This window comes from Lynx canadensis, chromosome D3 (genome assembly GCF_007474595.2).
Source record: "Lynx canadensis isolate LIC74 chromosome D3, mLynCan4.pri.v2, whole genome shotgun sequence".
NCBI lineage: Eukaryota > Metazoa > Chordata > Mammalia > Carnivora > Felidae > Lynx > Lynx canadensis.
The window spans coordinates 2,633,878-2,640,601 of record NC_044314.2 but is presented as its reverse complement, the minus strand read 5'-3'; the positions used below and the strand labels follow the sequence as shown (position 1 = coordinate 2,640,601).

The 6,724-nt window shown below is 45.3% G+C and overlaps 1 long non-coding RNA gene across 1 annotated transcript; it reads left to right on the top strand.

Moving 5' to 3' along the window:
• The first annotated feature begins 564 nt into the window (after positions 1–564).
• On the top strand, positions 565–6,218 carry LOC115498645. The gene is made up of 3 exons (XR_003963892.1): positions 565–697; positions 2,225–2,547; positions 5,534–6,218. It is a non-coding gene; the product is annotated as an uncharacterized LOC115498645 (long non-coding RNA).
• Positions 6,219–6,724: the final 506 nt, after the last annotated feature.

Here is a 6,724-nt window from a genome sequence, read left to right as displayed (position 1 = left end):
GAGATTTGTTATGCACACCTCTTAAAGACATTCACACCAGCGTGTGGAAAAGTCCAAGCTGCCTGGCAGTTTCCTTCGTACGGATGCTCCAGCCAGAAACATCTTGGATGTAAACGTCCAGACAAGGAAACTGACGCTCAGAAAGGTACAGGACAAGTTCAGAGTCATACAGCTAAATTATTCTGAGTCAGGAGTAGCACCTACATCTTCCGATTCTCTGACAAGGCCTTTCTGCGTGGCGATAAGCCTTTCTGGGGGGGATGGGGGTGTTGGTAAAGAGGAGAAAGAAAAGGTATATCAGCTAAGCTATTGCTGTGTAACAAACTCCTCCAAAACTTAGTAGTTTAAAATAGGAGCCACCTATTTAGTTATGATTTTATGAGTCAGCAGTTTGGGCTGGGCTGGCGCCCTCACATCTCCGCAGTCAGCTGTGAGTCAGCTGGGATGCCTCGGTTCTTCTGTGCTCCCTCATCCTGCAGGACACTTCCCAGGCTTGTTCTTGTGACGGTGGCCAAAAAAAGCACATTCTCACTTTGCCACATTCGATGGTTGGAGAGAGTCACGGGGCCAGCTCAGATTTGAAGGGTGATGAAACCGACTCTGCCTCTCAGTGGGAAGAGCTGCCAGGCCACACCGCAAAGGGCCTGCGCAAAGGAACATGTAGACGGTAGGAGCCTCACTTGCAACAATCTGCCAGGTTCTCAGGCTGATTAAGTTTTTCCCGCTTTCCAAGCAATTACTTTGTTGTCATCTTGACACGGCCATTTGGAAAAATCACAGCTCTTTAAGGGCATAAAGGTAGTAACATTTGTAGTGAAATCTCAGAGAGTTCTCCCAAGATGCCTGTGGCACATTTCAGGCACTGACATCCTAGGTCTGACCTCTTTCCGTTTTTAAAAATAGATTTGTCAGACAAAACAATTAAGCACTACGGCCGTTTTACTCTGTTTCTGTAATATGTTTGTTAATACAGAACACCGCTAAAGTATCTTCTCTTCCTCTGCTGGAGGGAACTGCCGCTGTATGGGGCTTTTGTCTTTTATGTCTTTTTTTTGTGTGTGTATGCCTTTAAAAATATATATCTACATATATCTGTAATTTTCCATGTCACTCAGTAAACAAGTGAAGAGAAGGCCTTCACAGGTCATAAAAACAGCAAGCAATAAATAGAGTTACACACAGTGTGCTTCCTTTTGATATGCTAGCAGGAGTGTGTCCTTGGAGATGGGGGGTTGTGGACCAACGCCAAGGGGCCACACTTGCTGGGTTAATGGGGCCCCTGCGAACATGGGCTGTGGATTCACAGACAGCCCCGCAGAGAGACTGGGGAGTGCCGGGGAGGGCACACCCTCTATATTTAGAACTTCTGGCTTCAGCCAGATATAAAATGGATTTCGGATGTGGGTTGAGGACAGGAAGGGAGGACACACGCTAGTATTTCGCTTGTTCTTTCTCGAATCAGCAGCCTAGCATGGCAAGTGCTCCTGGGAGACATTCCCGTTGGTCTGTAATCGTGAACTGGTGTGGAACAAGGGGAAATGAAAGGGAAAGTCCATTGGCTGTTTGCGCTGGGCACTTTGTCACGTGTCTGAGCGTCCTCTGGCCCTCGGCTGCATCCGGCAGCAACTGGGTTCTCCAGCTCTGAGCAAAGGCGCGTGAGCCCGGTCTTCTGAAGGATGGCACTGGGCGCTTTGCGTCACCACCTGTGGCTTTCACAGAATTCCACAGCGAGGCTGAGAGTGTTTAAAACAAATGAAATAATCATGCAGGGAAGAACCATAGATTTCAATAAGAAGTGCTTTGGAGACACTCTATACCAGAGATCCCTCTTCCAAAGGAAACAGGATACACGGAAAAGTGGAAGGAAACCTTATTGTTAACTTGGAGGTATGAAAAGAAATAGGCCAGTGATTCGTTTCCATAGTGACTATTATTGAAATAAGACAAACGGGACACCAATACTGATTTATTCTCCTATTCAAGCCCTTTTAAAAGATCACTTTAATCTGCGCTGGTTCTTGAATATAAACAAGAGAACCAAGTTATCTTTCACAATAAGGATCTTTTGCTACTTGCAAACGAGACTTTAAGAAACTTAAAATAGTCCAAATTTGTGCCACAGCAGTTTGTGGCCGCAACGCGTTTTGGGTATACGAATTGTGTTCTGGGCATTCGCAACTTAGCCCCAGTTCTTGAAGCATCGTTTGTTCTTGCTTTCCCCCAGACTACAGGATATTGATTTGTTGTTGGGGACTCTGCAGACACATGACAAGAGTTGAGGTTGTAAACATGGGCACGTAAGCCACACTCCCAGATGACCAGTTTTAATTTGACCTTTGAATCCAAGAGCCAGCTGAGGCACGGTGTGGAATGCATCTGTGTGCTGGGGAGCCCAATCATTCTGACCATCTTAACCGTCACGACGAATCGTTGCCTGCGGGTGTCTTCTGAAGCGATCAACACCAATCTTCAGGAGAGCTGAAATGTCCCAATCAGCCACATGGCGCCAGTTCGCTGGGCGTGTGTGGGTCCAGGTTCCTGGTTAAGGTGAGGTGAAGTAAACGAGGGCCGGGTCCATCCCGGCCACGGAGGCACGCCGTCCGGGAACCTGGGTCAGGAGGATCTCGTTCTGGTCACAGGTTTTCTGTCTGGACCACTTCCGCGGCTCATCTCCTCACCTCTGTCAACCTGGTGAAAGTGGGTCAGTTCTCAGCTGAGGGACGCGGTTGTAGAGCCATCTCGTGTGCTCCAGACTCCTGCGGCGGCATCGGTGGGAGGCTGTGCTGGGCAGGGGAGGGCCGTGTGTGCCGGGGTGAGAGCGTGTATGCCCGTGAGTGTACGCCTGAGTGTGCGCGAATGTGTGTGCGAATGAGTGTGAGTGCTGCACGTGTGTGTGCACGTGAGCGTGCCCACGTGCTCTCCGTGGCCTGTGGCACCTCAGCTGCGGTTAACCCTTAGCTGTCAGGGTCTCGACCTCCTCAGCGAATGACTCAGGATCATTCTTCTTCTGCTCTGCCTTTCAGCAATTTTGCTTCTACTTGGTATCTTCACAGGTAGGTCAACAGGAGAAAAAGAAATGATAAAACAGGAGGGGGTGGAAGCTGAACCTTTGGGCTAAAATTAGGTGAGAAGATAATCAGCAGATCAGCAGACAAGCAAGGGGCTTAAGTGACCAGCTGCAGTTCCGCACTGGGTCAAGGATCCCATCTTTCCTGTTTCTCTAGCATGAATGTTTGTCAAACGTATTTTTCCTATACTTAAGCAATTATTATATTCTCCTAGCATAACAAACACTAATCCCAGAGCTCGTGGGAGACGAGAAGGCTATAACGGAATCGCACTTTGCAAAATAAAAACTCTGACCTATTGCACTGCAAAGCTAATCCTCTATTTTCAAGAATGGACACCACTCCATCACCTGAAGAGTAGCTCTGCCTCCTCTCTCCTTCACGTTATGGAACCAGAGGGAAGGCACTGCACTCTGTTCTCCTTGGAGCACTTCTAAACTGCACGGTCATGCTCCGAGGAGAGCCTCCTCCCCTTTCATACAATTAAGACTCTCGCAGACACAGTTCAAGTTATTAGAAATTTGTAAGCCAGGGCCGTCCAGCTCTTTCCTTGAATAGCTGATCCTGAAAAATGAGATCAATCATAATCCAACAGAGTGAGAGAAGCATATTTCTTTTTCTTGTTTGCTTTACTAGGAGTACATGCCAAGTTAAAAATCTACATAAATGAAATCTAAATTACTAGTAACTTAAAGCACTAGACAACTCCTAAAAGTTCTTATAATCAGACCAGGCAGATCTACAATACCAGTGACCAAATAATAGCTATCTGGTGGTTTTCATGGTATTTCTAACTTTCCTAGTAAAAACAGTGCTGTTAAAAAGAATACGCTACTTTAAAAGACAGCCAAGGGGCGCCTGGGTGGCTCAGTCGGTTAGGCGTCCGACTTCAGCTCAGGTCACGATCTCACGGTCCGTGGGTTCGAGCCCCGTGTCGGGCTCTGGGCTAACGGCTCAGAGCCTGGAGCCTGCTTCCGATTCTGTGTCTCCCTCTCTTTCTGCCCCTCCCCCGTTCATGCTCTGTCTCTGTCTCAAAAATAAATAAAAAACGTTAAAAAAAATTAAAAAAATAAAAATAAAAGACAGCCAAAAAAAAAAAAAAAAAAAGAGAGAGAGAGAGACAGAGAGACAGAAAGAGAAAGAGAGAGACTGGGCAGGAAGGAAGGAGGGAGAGTGAAAGAGAATCTGAGTTTACAGACCACAGAAAGCATGCTGCCCCTATTCACAAAAGAATCTTTGTTTACGAAAGAGTTAGCGGCAGATTCCTTTCAGTTTTACTTTTATTTCAAAACATGTTGTGAAATTTCAGGACACTATAAAATATTACAACGTACACAAAAGTACAATTTTGCAATAACACCCATATCCACCACTTGGTTAAAAAAATCAAACCCCCCCTTTCTCTCTCCTCAGCCACAAACCCCTCTCTCAACAAAGGAAACCATTCTTGTGAGTTTCGTATCACCACATGTCACACTGTGTATTTCTTCGTACCTTTACAATACATGTATGTATCCTAAACAATCACATTTTTACATATCTTAAACATTTGTAGGATTGCTATTATACACTGATTTCATTTTATCAACAGCACTATATGTTTTCTTGCAGGCTTTGTCTGTTGCGAATGTGTTGCTGTGCTTTATTCTGTTCTCTGCCAGACGGTGGTCCTTTGGGAAGGTACCGCTCCATCTAGCTACTATCCATTCTCCTGATGAGGCTTCTCTTCAAATGGAGCATTTAAAATACTGTTTTATTGAAGGGCGCCGGGGTGGCTCAGTCAGTTAAGCATCTGACTCTTGATTTTGGCTCAGGTCACGATCCCAAGGTTGTGGGATCGAGCCCCATGTTGGGCTCTGAGATAGCAGAGCCTGCTTGAGATTCTCTCTCTCTCTCTCTCTCTCTCTCTGCCCCTCCCCGACTCATGCTTGCTCTTAGATGAGTGATCTGTCTCTCCCTCAAAAGAAATAAAACTTGAAAATATTTTACTGAAATCTCTGTTTTTAAACCCGGTTTTACTTGCAACTTCCCTATGCCTCAGAGGTACTTTTTCCATAACTTAGGCTTAAATCAATTTAAAAACGAAACAAAAACTATATTTTTCTGGCTATAAAACTAATACATGCCTATTTTAAAGTAAACATACAAGAACATAGTTCTCCACTTCAGCAATAACCACTGTGAACATTTTGGTGTATTTCTTTCCAGCAACTTTCATGTTTTGGTTTTGGTTTTCACAAAACTAATGCTATCAGAAGAGGCAATTTCCCTCGGCACTAAAAAACTATGAAAACAAAAATGTAAACGATAGGAAAGTATTCCTGACTGTACTGTAACGGTTGGGCATTTAGGTGATTCCAACATTTCACTTTCTTTTCATTTAACAAACATTCAGTGAACATTTGCTCATGCTATTCGGGGCAGAAAGTGCAGCAGTAACCGAGACACGACTTCATTCTTTACAGAACATTAAATAAGAAACACAACTACACGAACCATCCCACGATTGCCACTGTGACCTGCATGTAAAGAACAAGAAGACAGAACGCTAGGGCACATGGGAGGCAGAAACCAGTCACGCAGGGTGGGGAAGACTCCACCAGGCGGAGAGGTGTGCAGGCTCGATTCAAAGATAAAGGAAGGCAGCTGAGAGTAGCGAGTGTGTACCACCTGCGGGTGGGTGCGTCAGGTGGGTGTGTCTGTGCACCGGTGTTGCAGGGAGAGCGAGACGGGAGGCCAGGAGCAACTACGGACTGTCATGCCCTCATGGGAGCTCATGTGCCCACACCTCTCCTACTTTTCTGGTTACGTTGTGAAGACAGCATCCCATTGTGAAATTACTGGACCACAATGATTTGAAGGAATCCTGTCTGTAGGATTTTGACACATTGGAAACAAAGTGTTGCTCAAGATTCTGCATTCTGGATGCCAACACCAAGGCGTTATCTCATTGCAACTGGCACCAAGGACGGAGCGATGCCGCGGAAAAGGTGGTAGCCTGGAAACGGTGTCGGCCTCAGGGCTGTGCTATTATTATCCTTCACTCTGTATCAGCTAAAGTGAGTGACTGTGAGAGAAATGACTTGAAGAAACGTATTTGGTTACTTAAAACACACGGAAAAGAAACGTATTATTAAAATAGCAAAGCTCTGTGGGTAGGGGTGGATTTTTGCAATTTGAGTAACGCGTGCATGCGTGCACATACGCACACATACACGCACACACACACACCTCTCAGGGATACACTGAAGAATTATCAGGGGCACCTGGGTGGCTCGGTCCATTAAACACTGGACTCTTGATTTCAGCTCCGGTCATGATCTCACAGTCTGTGGGTTCAAGCCCCGTGCTGGGCTCTGTGTTGACGGTGTGGAGCCTGCTTGGGATTCTCTCTCTCCTTTCTCTGCCCCCACCTCATACTCTCTCTCTCTCAAAATAAATAAACTTAAAAAGAAAAAGAATTATTAACGAGGACCTTGATGGGGTCAGGGAACTCCAAAAATTCACTGAACAGGAAAAATTTAATAAATGGGAAGACATTTCAGGAAAAGAAAGAGTATTACAAAGAAATTAATGATCTCAAAATTACTTTTTAAATTTAAAAAACTTCAATAATATTTTAAAGCGATTTTTTTGGTTAAAATAATTCTAAAGTT